The sequence below is a fragment of the Parasteatoda tepidariorum genome, chromosome 5 (genome assembly GCF_982258835.1).
Source record: "Parasteatoda tepidariorum strain Cologne lab strain chromosome 5, Ptep-v5.0, whole genome shotgun sequence".
NCBI classification, from domain to species: Eukaryota; Metazoa; Arthropoda; class Arachnida; order Araneae; family Theridiidae; genus Parasteatoda; species Parasteatoda tepidariorum.
The window spans coordinates 121,515,278-121,531,632 of record NC_141759.1 but is presented as its reverse complement, the minus strand read 5'-3'; the positions used below and the strand labels follow the sequence as shown (position 1 = coordinate 121,531,632).

At 31.3% G+C, this 16,355-nt stretch overlaps 1 protein-coding gene across 3 annotated transcripts in view; it reads left to right on the top strand.

Moving 5' to 3' along the window:
• The window catches only part of LOC107449489 (non-POU domain-containing octamer-binding protein), a 157,124-nt gene that overhangs the window by 71,966 nt on the left and 68,803 nt on the right, over positions 1–16,355 (top strand). Inside the window, exons 8-10 of one of the 3 annotated variants that reach the window (XR_015434232.1) lie at positions 8,061–8,151; positions 8,231–8,358; positions 11,619–11,857. The gene's annotated coding sequence lies outside the window, so the exon portion shown is untranslated. Of the gene's footprint in view, positions 1–8,060; positions 8,152–8,230; positions 8,359–11,618; positions 11,937–16,355 lie in introns of those variants that run through there. The other 2 variants (XR_006226204.3, XR_006226205.3) reach the window with 2 other exon arrangements.

Here is a 16,355-nt window from a genome sequence, read left to right as displayed (position 1 = left end):
CAATAATAGTTGTGTCGACTTTTCTTTTTAGCTCATACCCTCATTTATTATCAAACATTAATGCTGATCTTTTACGCTCTCTTCCATTCATCTTGCCTTTTCTTATTATTGTACTTTAATTAGTAATTAGCCAAATTTAACTATCCTTGGCTTCCATAATAATATGCTAATTCCTCAGAGAATGAATTCCATTTTTCCAATAATTTTTTCTTTCAATGCAAAACTTTTGTTTTTATTTCTAAATTACGATACATTGCAATTATTATTATAAAATGACGATTTTAAAGCCTAACTATAAACAACAACAAAAAAAACACGTGGCTTCAGATAAATACTAATTTGGTGATGTAGTTTGCTTATGCTACCACGATCGCGTTGATCATTCAGATAACCTGGCATAACGAATAAAAATTAATTAAGTATTGCAGAACGCGCAATAAACAACGTTTTGGATTAGAGTTATAAGCTAACAAACACCACTGGTGTTATCTTTAACATATATGACAAAACTAAATCGACTATGGCTTATTTTGAAACAGTGGCTTCCTCTAAGCCAATGAGAAAATTCTTAAATGCCTCCGAATTTAGAAAATCGGACCTCTTAAAAAGTTTGTAGTTGTACTCATTCAACTTCATATTGAATTTCGTATTTTTAGAGTCTACCGTTTACCCGTATTTTATTATATGTAAAGATACCGTTAACTTTAAATTATTTATTTTTATAGAAACACATTTTTAATGCATAAACAAAGTAAACTCGTAGTTTCAGATGAGCATACAAAGTTAAAACACATTAAAAAAAAATTCTATAGTGTCCATTATTTAGCAATAGTTCATTTATTTCGAATGGCAGAGGTGAATTGACATGTTAAAAAGCAAGAACACAGGAACAAAACAAGAAAGTAAGAAGAAGTCATTTCCTCAGGAGCGCTCTTGCTTCCCAATATCGCTCGGTAGGCGACGACCCGCGGAGGGCCCTGCAGCACAGGGTGTGGCTGCCATCCAGAACAGCTTGGCTCATGCACAGAGAACAATAGGGATCAGATGCCAGCCCTAATCGAAACAGGTGCGCGGCTAGGCAGTCATGTCCGGTAAAAGTCGAAACTGAGCCACCGCTTCGCGGCGCGACCAGTCTGGAATGGTGTTCTGTCGAAGATCTCTCCACACTTTGGTTTTTACCCTTTCTGACAATTGATGATGGAAATCCCCATTGATATTTAATCTAATAATCCTTTTTAAAGTTGAGAAGGTGACCGGGCTACTAAGAGCCTGGAGTGTGCCTCTCTTTGCCAAAGCATCAGCCCTCTCATTTCCTACAATATCACAGTGCCCGGGAATCCATTGTAGGGCTACAGTTTTGCCTAAATGGTGGAGTTTATGTATCGCATCCTGACATTTTAGAACGTCGCAATTGGAAGGGCAATGCATAGATTCAATCGAGCAAAGCGCAGCCTTCGAGTCTGAAAGGATAACCACATTTGAAAAAGACTCAATAAAACAAAAAAGCTGTTCGAGAGCAATACGGATTGCAAAAACTTCCCCGTCAAAAGCAGATCTATTGGCACCAAAGAAGGAGAAGAAACTACAAAAGCATTTGGTTGATCCGGATCGAAAGAGCCATCTGTAAAAACTCTCAGCCAGAGCAGTAAACCATTCAGTGTGAGTTGATTTCTATCATTCCTGCGGCCTATAGACCCGCTTAGAGTTGGTCTCTTAAAGTACATTTTTATTATTATTTTGGTCCCTTTTCTCTCTTTTTTTTAATAACATTTAGAAGAGGAAAAATTTTATCAAATGATCACTTGTACCATTTTTTTTTCATTCTTTTGTCAAAGGAAAAAAGTTTGGATTTAATTCCTCATCTTCTAGTTTAGAGGTATTGATTGAATTCCTGCGTAACTGGTTTCCAGTGCAATTCGATATGGATCCTATATTAGTCCCTGGTTCAACAGTAAGGTCAAAATTCGATAACTTTCTTATGTCAAGGAAGTTTTGAATGATTGTAACATTATCGCTCTAACTTGTCCCTTAAAAATATGTTTATAATAAGGCCCAAAAGTTAGTAAAATATTTCATTTAGATTGATGAACGTGAGTTTTCTGGCTGTACGAGAGAAGACATGCCTTTTGAATAGGATTCAAAGAAATGAGTATTTATTTTTTTTTAATTTTTTTTTTGATCGCTGGCCGGAAAGATGAGAATAATTTTTGCAAGAAAACTGTTCTAGATTCATGAAGCTTTCCCCATTTAGATGTCTGACTCTAGGACCGCCTGTTGCAAAAAATTCTTGAACAATGGGTTAGTAATCATTAAGTAACTTCCTGAAATTGTATCCTTTGCATGTTTTTTTTTTTTTTTTTCAAATTATTTTAAACTATTTCAAAATGATGTACCAATGCTAGCTACATCTATCGCTTGAGAAAGAATTTTGTGTAGTGTGCGTTCGTGCGTACCTTAATTGATAGTTTAGAATACAAGGAAGTAGGACTGACTGGTAAATTGATGCATTGGAAAATATCGCTTCTATGCAATCATCGCCGATTCGATGCTTGGATTGACAGTTTTTCGAAGCATCGGAAATTGTAATTGACTGAGATGCGTACGATATTTCTCCATGTATCGTTGACATCGATGTCTGCAAGTTCGGGTGAAAAGCATTTTCCTCCGTAAGTGTGCTGTGGCGATGATCGTTATCTTTCTTTTTTACATCGTGATTCATCGTTTTACTGACATGATGAATCCGAACGGGATTAAGAATCGAAGTGTTGTTGAATCACTTCATTATAGAAGGGACTTCTTTTAATTATTCTTGTGCAAATCCTGGTGATTTTTTTTAAAAATCCATCCAGTCATTAAATATTTTTTGACCGCTATTTTGCAGACATCCACGTCTTTAAATATTGAGAAATAATTATAAAAAATTCAATGTTTATTTTTTAAAAAAAATACAATTTGCGAATTTACGCAGTACTAAATGTATAACACTAATGTACCGATACATTGCCCAGTCCTCATGGCCGGATTAACCTATAAGCACACTAGGCACGTGCCTAGGGCCTACGAAATTCAGGGGCCTACGAAAAACTTGGGAGAAAAAAATTTGTTGACAAAAATAATTTAGCTTTAAAAGCAACAAGTGTATTTTGCACAGAATTATGAAGATACAAATAAAAATATAATATTTTTCGGTAATAAATTATTTTGCAGAATCTTATGCAGAATCTTATATTACTTCTTTGCGATTTTTGGATTCAACGAAATCTTGTATTATGCTGTCGAATTCCAAACTACGGCAAAATGTCGTATTCAATAGACATAAGTGCGAGCGATGCCAAACGATCTTGATTCATTGTTGAACGGAAATAATTTTTATCAATTTTATCCTGGAGAAAGATCTTTCTCCTTCTGCATTTGATCCAAGAATCGACAAATATATTCTTAATGCAATATGAACGTTAGGAAAAGTATTCACTAGTTTATCTTTAACATAGTTATCGATCGAACTAATCATAATGGTATTATCGATATCGACTGCAATATCGGCAGTATGTCGGTATTGCAGATAAAGTTCGATAAACAAATTTGTAAATTAAAATCCATATTAATAAAAATGTTAAAGAAAATATGCAAGAAAATTTTAGCATATATTTTGAAAGGAGGGGATGGGGGGAAGGGCCCAAAAACGGGTATGCCTAGGGCCCACGAAAGGTATAATCCGGCTCTGTGCCTAGGGCCTACGAAAGGTATAATCCGGCTCTGCCAGTCCTACAAGAAAGTGTTTTATCTTCGATGTTTGAATAAAGGCATTTTTAATTTAGCTTCCAGCAAGTCTAATTCATTGTATCACCTTGGATATTTGCCGCCTCTCAGACCTCTGAAGAATTCTAAAAACTAGAGGATTATTCTGCCATCAGTATTGTTCTGTCAAAAGTGCAACTAATGAAATTGAATTTACTGTTGTTGACCCCAAATAGTGAAGACATCTTTGTTGCACAAAGATTCTCCACCTCTGACAATATTTTGACATCGAACATAACTGCAGAAAAAGTTTTAATGCGTGTCATGATGTCTTATCAGGAATAAATTTTTATTTTAATACACCTTCTCTGTTATGAAGGAATTCATTTGAAACAAACGGATTATGAAATAAAAGGGATAAAGATGGGGAAAAAAACTGCATGATTTTCCATGAAATGTATTTATTTATTTATTTTTTTTTTCATCAAAACTAACTTTTTAACTAAAAGAATTTGCTATAGTCTTAAAATCGATCGAATAAATTTTTAAATTAATCAACTCAAAACAGGTGATTCTTTGTTTATTGCCATTTTTAAAAAAAATGCGTGTATTAACTAAGTCTATTTGAATTTGTCGTCAAATTTGATAATTATTCTATGTTTAGTAACAAAACTTAATTTTTATGTGCCTTTTTAAGTTTATTTTCGTGAAAATTTGACTCACTTTAATACAGAAGATCTGTTTCTGGCATAAACTATCATGTGTTTGCAGATTGCGGGTAGTTGCACAAGTCAAGTCAGTGTTCATAAATTACTTTTATTAAGTGTATCTACAAAGTCAATATTGAATATCACAATACAAATAGCTGCAAACTTTTATGCATTTCGCATGAAATTTTATTAGTCTTATTATTAAGCTATTATTTCCAACAAATTTTGCAGTTTGAACTAATTATGGAATGTTATTTTTTTATTCCATCGTAATCCCTTTTCTTATTCAATGTCACTTCAAGTACTAAAGTTTTTGAGAAACAATAACGTTGAGTTGAACACAGTTGCATCGGCCTTACGATCTTTTATTATAGAGAGAAAAAAAAATTTTAAACAAAATAATGTATTTTTATAATTATACATAAATTGCTAAGTTTTCTCAAGTACTCAAAATCAGATATTTTTTTTTTTTTTTGCGTTATTATTCTCTAAATATATAATTTTACAAAGCATCGTGATGAGACTCAATTCAGGATTATCCTCGTCAGGTTCAACTTCATGGAATCAAACTTATTCCACGGTACAACGCCGGGGCTGTACCTGACCTACATTTGTAGACAGTTTTTTAAAAAAAAAAAAAAAAAACTAAAAAATAGACTTGAATAGGGTTGTCACTCCACTGGGAAAACCTGGAAAATACCAAGAATTTATGAAGCACCTAAAATAACAAGAAAATTGCAGGGATTTTTTTTTTTTTTTTTTTACAAACTGGGAAAATACAGGGAATTTTGTTTCTTATTTTCGTCTTTTAAAAAATGGTGACCACTTAAAGCGTAATCTATGGGATATTTAAGCATGTTTTTTAGCTATACTAAACTACTTCATTTACTATAACATTATTTAAGTATGTTCAGCTGTTTTTCCAGCTATTAAGACTAATAAATACAACTAGCCCAATATAGCTCACACGAGCACAGTAATTGTTGTTTCCCCTTAATATATTGCATATAATGTGTACACAAAAGACAAAGGAAATTTTTTTTCCAGATTTGAGTGGCAACCCTGTATTGTCAATCATGTTTTAGCTTAAATGGATCAAATATATCTTTTCCCACTTTATGTCCGTACAAAAAGAAAAACACGTGAATGAAAAAACAATAAAGCCTGCTTCTAAGAGTTGTCCCAAAGGATTTAAAAAACAGCATCCCTATTGAGTAAGCTAGTTTGTTGCAATTTATTTTTAAGCAGTTTGATCATTTGATTTGTTATCAAATATAAACTTCTCTCAATGTAGCTCTGAATAATCGTTCTTCGTATGCGGAGAGTAAAAGAAGAAAATACAGGACAAAATCATGCATAAAACTGTATTGTTAATGTTACACTTAATTTTCCTTTTCAAATCTTTTTCTTGCATCTTCTTTTTTTGCTGTTTGTTGTATTTTAGCAAGAACTGTATCAATATCTAGGTATTATTTTGAGTACATTGGCATGTGTAATATCACAGAGATTGTCTAATTTAGAAACTTTTAAATTAGATAACTTTTGTATAACTGTCTTTTTCTTAAAAAGTCTCCTTTATTCAGACACTTTTTCAAGTTCACTCCGAATGGAAACAAAGGGTTCTCACTCCATGTCTTTCCTATTGTTTTCAATTCACTTGAAATCGTCAAGTAACTCCTTACTCTGAGGATTCCCATCAAAAACTTGTTTTACAATAAAATTTTCAGGTTTACGGAGAACAATCCATTTTTATTTACGTCTTCCTGTCCATTCTGTTTTGGTTTTCGAAGGATTTCATTGCAGTCTCAGATCCATAAAGTAGGACAGAAATTAGCATTGAAAATACAAATTTTTGTTAAATTTGTTATTATATTTTTTTCTCCTTTTTCAAATTAAGTTCAGGGAATTTTTAATATCTAGCGTTGGAATTCTGGCTTTTTTCCGAAATTTTGCAACTCTTTCCACTGTAAAATTTAAAGACTCACGAATAGTTGCATTTATAATATGGTGATGAAGAGAAAAAAGCCACTGGCTGCCACTTGCAAAGATGGCAGCCATTTAAATCAGTTCAAGGAGGTTCTTTTGTTTTTTGGACCTTGTTTCCATTTTTAATTTCTGATAGAAGTTGATCCTAAATGAGAAAGAACATTGTGCTTGGTACAATGTTCTAACATGAAAACAAAAGCAATGCCAGCAACTTATTTAACTCGCCTTCATTATTATAGCTGTGATAGTGCAGAATCATACCACTAACTTACAGATTGTTTAAAACTTAAACTAACTTTAAAATAGTAGGTAGAGATTTAGCAGAAACTAGTGTTTACATTTTCTCATGTTAAATGTGGGGTGGGGAACATCCTATCGGCCATATGTTTAAATTTTTAATTTCGATTTTAACCAACTTCTGATTAAGGATTCGTTGGAAAGGTCTTTAATTGAATATTATTAAAGCCTCAAAACCCGAATTTTTAAAAGTTTATAGGTGCTATCTTCCATTCAAAACTTGAAATCGGAAAAAAACGTTCAAATTTCAGTTATTTCCAAATGTATTGAGCTTTTGAGCTACCTTTAAATAGTGTTCAAATGAGTTCATGTTTGGGCTTCGATGTTTTTTCAGAAAATGGCACCAGGAAAAAAGGTATTGCCACATCACCTCAAAAATAAGAACCACCCTATTGCGGCCGCTGTCCGAATTTCAAGACAATAGAATGAACTGTTCTGAAGTTATTAGAGAGACACCCAGACAAGCTCTTCATGTTATTATTATTATAAATTAACTAACTACATTTTGTATGGATGCATCTGCTCATGCTTAGTCGCATCTTAAAGAAACTAGAGTTCTTTAAAATTGGGGCTCTCAAACATCTATTTTGTGCCACAGGAATATTTTAAATAAGTTTTTTATTTAATTTTCACAAACTGATGATTGATATTTAATCTACTATGTCAAAAGTATCTATCATAAGCAAGTAAAATAAAAAGCTGTCCAATCAGAATGAGAAATAAGGCATGCTATTCTAGTGCAAGTTATTCTGGAATTTCAACATATTCTTTCTGACACCCATGGAATCCACCCACTAGCATTGTCAGATAGGTAGATTAGTCTAATGCAGGGTGCGTAGCGTTTTTAAAAAGTGCTTAAAGCTGCTTCTTTTTTACTCAGGATTTGTAAAAAGTGCTTCATTTTCTATCTTTTAAAAAGAGATTTTTTTCTTTGCCGATTGTCGTTCTAAATTACAAATAATGCATGATTTTCACATTTTTCTCTGAAATATTTATTAGAAACTAATTTTTTTTTTTATCATGATTGTGTTAAGTTTTTGAATTTTATTGATTTTATGTTTATAAATTAAAAACTTTAAACGATAATAAAATAAAAATTTTATTACTGTACAGATCCTAATCATGATTTTTTTTTTCTTTTTGGAAAGTGATTAATAATATTTTTGAGTGCATAAAAAGTACTTAAAAGGTGCTTATTTTTTGTTGAAAAATCTGGCTACGCACCCTGTTATAAGTTTGCCTTAGACTTTTGAAAAATATCCTTGTCTCATAACTCATGTATTTATCCAACTGCATTTTCCAACTGTATTTATCCTTTGCATTTTTTAGAAATTCTAAAAATGATCCAGAATCAAGGACTGCAACTCATCGCTGCTATCAGCATCCACGATGTTCATTATTGATGATATGTGCATAGAAGGTTCGTTCCTTCCCTTTTTTAACATGTGAATCGTTATGCTATTTCATTAATAAAGAGTAATGTTTACTGTGTCTTACAGTGGCATGGTTTTCCAAGTAAAAAACATCAGGAAAGCAGGTTCCCCAATGCATTGTTGATAGTGAGAAGGCTCCCAAATCAGAAAAGGCATGCTGCTACATCAGTGGTTACTTGCGAGCATGTGAAGAGGTATATGTATATATATACATATTTAAAATCAAAACCAGGGGTCTGTCCTATAGAGTTGAGATAGTAGGTAGAGTTTCAAATGTCAATTTGAAAATGTTGCCTTTCTTTTTTAATGAAACATAAGTTCGTTTAAAAAATAAATTTAATCTTTACGTTTTAAAAGTTTTATCACTGACACATGACAAAGTTTTATCACAAACAAATTGTAAAATTAAACAGATTGTCTGAAAAAGTTCGATGCTTAGAAATGAAATAAGGACAAAAAAAATTTCAGTTTTAATACGTACAAACGTAAAAGATACATTAATGTTGGAACACTTTTATCATTATTATTTATGCTCACCAAGAGACTGCTCCAGGGGTAATATCAAATTTCGGGAAAAATTCGGATTTTTTTTACATTTTATTTGCTACGTTTAGAATTTTATTTATATATTGAATACATTAAATTATTTATACACTAAAGATTATTTACGTTATTAATTTAGGATTTAAACTTTTTTTCCTGACACTTATAATTGATATTTTCAAAAATAAACTACTGTTGCATTTTAACGTAATACTCAACAATTTGTCTAAATCTGAAATAAAATATTTAATCTAATATAAGGGTTTTCAGTGCCGAATAGAAAAAAATATAAGATTAAAAGCATTGAACTAATAAAAGAATTTAATTAGAAATTTTATTTTGTATTTAATCTAATTCCATAAATTACAAGGAAAATTGAATTGTACACACAAAGTGACTTGTAGAAAAGCTTCGAAATTTAAACAAAAAATAATTAAATAAAGGAGAAAACAATTAGAATTTTTACTTTGTACTAAATGTAGATTCAAACTAATAATCATAATTAAAAAACCTTACTTTTATTGTGATAGAAATTGCAATTTACGCAACTATTTATGAGCTATAGGTAAATATATATTTAATAATTTTTATACAGAAAACCAGCAACTTCAAAAGTAACAGTTAAAAATATTTTATTTTACTAATAAAAAAATCCTAATCATTTTATAGACATTAAAGAAAATTACAATGCCCCTCCATAAAAAATTTAAATTTCTTAGAAATAGTAAACGCAATTAAAACTATATCTTTTAGCCAGCTAGCAAATAAAATATATACAATCTATACATATATATACAATCTATAAAAATAATTGAAATTTTACAAGAAAGGTTCAGGATGTTAAATCTTTGCACCACAGCCAGCTGTTAGCCTTGGCCGTCTGACCAGTTTATTCCATACCAATCCATCACATGCTAGTACGCTGCACTAATTTACTCCTATACAACTTAGCCACTTCTATGTTATGTTTTCTGAAATTGTTGCACTAATTCTACACTTTAATATGCTAGTAAAATAAAGTATTTCCAATGTAGCAACTATTTTTAACTAAAAAAAAAAGAAAAAGATAAACAAGTACTTAATGATTATGCTCCTGCACCCCAGAGCCCAAGGTCAAGAAAACTGAGATGGGCACAGTCGGCCTTGGCCCTCTTAATGGGCTGTCGCGACACTGAGTTAGTTAGTTAGTTTTAATGATTATATTAAATATACCTTAATTTATTTAGTACATAATTTTGTATTCATTTTATGTATAGTAACAGAATTATACAATTTTATTAAAAATTAACACTATGACTACTATTTTCTATTTTAAATTTAAATACTAAAACTATTTCATAGATTTTATTCATTCATCAAACATATGAAAATACACAAATAATTTGTTTTTTAAGCATTCCTATGTAATTTAAAAAACACAACTTCTTATGTACCATATTTTTTATTTAAATACAGTAGGGAACCGATTATCCGGAACGATCGGGACCATCGCTATTCCAGATAACTGATTTTGCCGGTTTTCTGAATCGCTACAAAAAGCCGTTTTTTTTTTATTGTTAAACCCAACTTAAAAAAATAATATTTGGAAATCTTAAAAAGAAGAAAAAACGATGAAGTAATACACTAATGATTATTTTCAAAATGATGGTAAGGTAAACATCATTTTGAACTCAATTTTTAAATAGAAAAAGTGGAAAAAAATGTCGCCCTTTCCTGCAAAATGTTATCGGATAGTCCCTAGAAAACTTCTCCTTGCAGCAAAATGCTCAGAACTTTTGTAACATTCTTATTTCTCAATTGAAAGGATAATTGCATCAGACGATCGTAATGCTTAAACGAATGGACGGGACTAGAAGCGGTCTCGGTCAACCGCAAGTTTAGGCTGCCATCACGTGACTTCATCTTGTCCGGGGAGTTTCCCCCGTATTTCAACTCTATGGTCTGTCCAGGATAAATTTACTACTGCTTAGAGGTACCTATGGACAATGGTTTTTATGGATTTCAATAAGAAATTTACTAGATTTTTATGTGTAGTGACAATTTTTGAAAATATTTTCTTACTTTTACCCTATTTTTGTGTTGATTTTTTTAATATAATTTTCGCAAATGACTTCTAAATTTTCACAAAACAGGTACCTTTAAAAAAAAAAAACACAGACCCCTAAAAACCTTTAATAATGATTATTAGTTTTGTTTTATTTTATTCAGCAAAACAGTTTTAAAAAAAATTTGAGAGTTCAACTTGATGAGAAGAAAAAGGGACTCCGTTATTGTCAGTACGTTAAGAAATTTGAGACGGCTTCAGCTAGAGTAGATATCACTCGTAAGTGTCAGCCAAACCTGCTGTGCTAAATACACTGTACAAGCTGTACCTGAGGTCTGACCTGATCAGGGTTGATTGTACCCCGAAATTCTGGGTCTAAAAGCAAGGCACGTGATTTTTCTGCAAAAATCACATTGTATCAAAAAACCTTTGATTTTGCAGACTTTGAATCAAAAACTTATATTGTGATAAAATTTTGAAACTTATTGTATATCCTGCTAACAAGACGTTTTTGATTTTTTTTAGTTTGGCGGATTTTCACCATTTTGAGTACTTGGACCGGAATCTGTTAATATCACGATTTTAATATAATCATCAATTTTAGTATTTGTTAAAAAGTTGCGATTCATATTCATTCAATTTAAAAATGACACATCACGATTCTTATTCACGCGATTAAAAAATCCCATTGCGAGATTGGTATGCAAGTGCAAACAGTCTCGTAGAAAGCCTGTATATCACCTGATAATGAAGGATGTTACATAGAGTCATAATATGGACTGTAGTCGGTAATTTCAATTATAAATGTGAAAAAAACATGTATGGTATATAAATTGTTATCTCGATGTTGATTTTTTGCACTTTCAGGGTTTTTTACTTTGTGTCACCCCCTCTGTCAGACATCTTTCTGCAACAAACAAACAGGTTCTACAGTGAATCAATGGCCACCTGACTAACTACACTCCTTCTAGAGGTACTTGCATAAGACCCTGGTAGCATTTGAGATATTTCATACACCTGGGATTTACAGACACTTTGTTCATATTCTTTTGGCACCCAGTACGACAACACTTGATTTGGAACTGAAATTTTGACTCTATTCCATTGTCAACTAAACTTTCTTTTATCAATTCTGCCACTGAATTAATTGTACTTTTAAATGTCAATAAAACTTTGTTGATATTTGTTGTCTTGAAGTTATTTAAAACCGCTTCCCTGACTATCCCGAGAAAACACGAACTTAGAACGTTTTTACTCGGTCGGAAGCAAAAGATCTGCTGTGTTTTATTTGGGACTGCTGCACACATGTTTTGTGCGATACCAGGAGTGGCTCTTTGAAGGATTATTTGTGGCTCTCGATAAATGTACCAGAGTTTTATTTTTGTGCTATTATAATTTTAAAAAATTATTATCCATCCTTGACGAATCGACAGATGTCACAGATCTTTCGCAATAGGCGGTTTTCATACGTTTTGTTTCAGCTGACTTCATTGTCAGAGAAGCATTATTAGATTTAGTAGCACTTCAACCCGCGGTGTCGATATTAAAAATGCATTCAATTCCATAATGAAAACTTTTGATGTGCTTCTTAATAAACTTGTAATCATTGCAACTGATGGAGCTTCGGCAATGCTGGGTAAAGAAAAATCGGTCTTATTGGGATTTTAAGAGATGATTATCAAATTCCATAATTCATACCGATTCACTGCATAATTCACCACGAACATCTCTTTACAAAATATTTAAAATATCCTGATGTTATGAAAACAGTGTTACACATTGTAAATTACATTCGCACCAATGCAAAAAATCATTGACAGTTCAAAAATTTCCTTAAAGGACGAAGAACTTCCAAATGACATTAATTTCTTTTGCATTGTTAGATGGCTACAACGTATTAAATTGTTTTGTAGATTTGTTTGATCCGATAACTGCATTTCTAAAAGAAAAGGAAATAACCTATTCAGAATCGGACGATGACGAGTGGTTACAAGACTTAATGTTTTTAACTGATGTCATGGAACATTGAATTTACAATTGCAGGGGAAAGATAAAATAATATCTGACCTCTCACAGTGTATATTTAGTTTTCAAATTAACTTACAACTTTTTCAAAAGGACGTTAAAATTAAATCATTTTGTCATTTCGTCCAATATTAAACAAGAAAAACCCAACGAGTATATAAAAAAGCTAGAAGGAATATTGACAGAATTCCGAAATAGATTTCAAGACTTGAAATATTTTAAATCGTCTCTTGATTTTTTTTCTGAATTTCTTTTTATGTCCATTTGAAATTAACATAATTCAGGCTGAGTGTTTTCCATTTCCAATATAATAATGACCCAAAAAGCATCTGGTGAATTAGAATTAATAGAGAAGATCAAGCTCTACAATTAAAATATAAGTCGATTACTGAATTTTGGAAATTTGTACCAAATTGAAGTATCCTGAATTTAAAAAAAGCTGCTTGTCGAATTATTTCAATATTCGGAACAACGTACTTATGTGAATTATTTTATTCCACTTTAAATTTAGTGAAATCCAAACACCAATTAGTATTAACTCTATCTCAAAGAATTACTGCAAAGTGTTGTCCCCAATTATTCACCAGATTTTAAAGAATTGTCAAGAGAAGTAAAATAAATGTGTTTAATATTTAAATTTAAAGCACATATTTTGTACTTTTATTTTATTTGTTTTAAATAAATATAATTTCAGTAAAAAAAAAAATTTTTAAATTTCATACCTTTTTTGCCTATACGTATTTAATTGCGACTCGAGCAAATTTTGAAAAATGGCTCTACTATCAAGGAGCTTGGCCACCCCTGCTATATACGATGGTTGCTGAATTTACATAGCAATAAGAAAAAATATCTTATTCCTTGTGTTGTTCCTTGCTTTAAGAACTATCATACTAAGACTAACTCTTTTCATTTGCCCGAAATAACTCGGGATAGTAAACTAATTTTTAATTAAATGTTTCTTACACATAAGAAAAATTTAAACTTGTGTTTTAGTTCATTGTATTTATTAATGGAAAAAAAAAATAATATTTTGATTTTGTGCATTTTTTTTTCTTCCAAAATAATGGGGTAAGGGAAGTGGTTAAGTATTATTTGGATATTCAGAACCTGTTGCATCATTGAAAATAAATATCACTTGGATAATATGACTTTGAGTTTATTGATAAAAATCGTGATTATAATCAAGAGTTTTTTTTTAATTGATTTATTTGAGAAAAAAAAATAATTTGACTCGTAGATTATATTCAGTTTAAATTTACAAAGCATTTTAATGTAAGATTGCATTACATTGTCATTGATTTTCAAAGTTTTAAAATTAACATGCCTAACTTCTTTTTAGAAGTCCGCATCTCATTAAAAACAGCGGATTGTGTCTAATATGAAGTTAGTAAACTGAACCAGACCAAAATAATAAAAAATCTTAAATGTTAATTTTTTTAAACATAACTTTTTTGTAACTTATTATACAATTTTGGAAACAAATGATTAAAATCTGTATTATATTTTTTAAATTTAAGACTGCATCGTTAGGCAAATCTTTCAACAAAAAATAAGCACTATATACATTAACAAAATGCAAAATAATTTGAATACTTCACATGATAAAATAACTATTTTTCTTGAATACAATTGCCTTTCTAAAATGATCAAGAGAATTTTCGGTTTGACATTACAGGGGATGTAGCCTGAAGTTCATTTACGTCGCACTAGAGGTGCACAATGGGCAACGGTCTGGGAAGCACTTTGGTGATCTGCGGGATATAGCCTGAAATAGAGAATATCTCTGCAGCAGAGTTGCACATGAGAGTGCAATAATCTCACCGAACTCAGCCCAGTAAATGCACATGCGAAAGTATTTCCTCAAACATGTAATACGCTATGGATCGGCTGTACGCCAAAATGAATTGTGAAAACGTTGAATATAACAATGACGTTTTTGCATTACACGTGGGGGAAATCTCCTTTTGAAAATGAAGCACTTTTTAAAAACACCCAATGAAATAAGGATCTTTAAAAAACGCACCCTGATTGTACATGATAATTTTTTTATAATTAAGATAAACTAATTACAATATAGTAAAAAGCATATTTTTTTAAGTTTTTTTTTTCTTATTTGTAATAAATTAAAAATAATAAATTTGATTAAAGTTAATTTTTTAAAAAAATGTAAGTTCACGTGTAAATCTTAATCAATGAATGGAAAAACTCATCGAAATAAATGTAATCAATGGTTTTGCTGAATTAGCAAGTCAACAAATAAATCAAGTTATTTCAAAGAATAGACAATAACCTATTTGCTAAATGAGTGTTTAAATACAGAATCAACAAATCGAAGAATTCAACTAAGCAGTAAATGAACAAATCAAATAAAAAAAAAATTATAAATTGATGTAGATCAGATGGTTTGCTTACAAATTCCATTCCGGTGCCGACGGAAGACGTTGAAAACTACACTCAATCTTGGAAAGTGAATTGTAAAACTTTTTTTCTTCTTCTCCGATCCGAACTGTCCGTTGGCGTTGTCTTAACTCTGCAGAAAATTGCATTTTAAACCATGTCTAAGGGTTCGATCCCCGTCAGCCAAAGACTCCCCGTGTAGTGACTGGTGCACGTTAAATCTGTCGAGTTACAAAGTCCTCCATGTTCCCATAACAAATCAATACCTGTGGGGGTACTGCTCCACTCCAGGAGTTTTGTGTTCTGGATTGGTTCAAAAATGACAAGGCTGCTAAGTTGAACATTCGTGGTCCAAAAAATGGGTCGGCTGTTCAACAGCGACTATAAAAAAAAACATTTAGCCGTGGTAGCCCAGAAGATAGGTGACCAGGGTTGATTCGAATCCCAGAACGCGTCGACAACAGGGGGTAATGTAAATAGTGGTAGGCAGATAATGGGTTGTCAGGCAAACTGTGGGAGTTTTCCCTCTGTACGTAACGCAAATGTGAGTTACCCGGAGTTCCCTTGTCTTCCGGATTGGATTCAAAATTTCAAGGCTGCAACATTGGTAGTTGTAAACTCAAAATTGATTCGGCTGTTCAACGAGGGTTATATTAAAATATGTTGATTTAAGAAACGTGCATAAAAAACAATTAGAACAGAAATAATTTTTTGTCCTTTTTTTAAAAAAATAATTTCCCAGCCATAGTCTAAAATAAGAAAATACAATACATTTATTTAGTTTTTTTAAAAGTTTTTACAAATTAAATAAGAAATGTTAAAATAGTCTGTAATAACAAAAGGAGTAAATATTTTGATATTTCAAAATGCTTGTTTTTAAACTTTATAAAGCAAATTTAAAAACAAGTTATACAAATAAATATAATTACTAATATTAATCGGGAAAGTTTTTTGTATCTCCGGAGACAGATTAAACTTTTGCTCCTCAATATAACTCGTATAAATGAGAACCTGTATTTAATGAGCTTTTCCAAACAAAGTTTTTTAAATTCTATAATTTTCATTCGGTTTGGATAAGTTTCATTGCATTTTTAATACTCTTCCGGTGCAAGTGAGATGTTTCAACTATTTTGTTAAAAAATCAAAATGCTTTGTCGATGACTCAATTTATAAAGTTAAAAA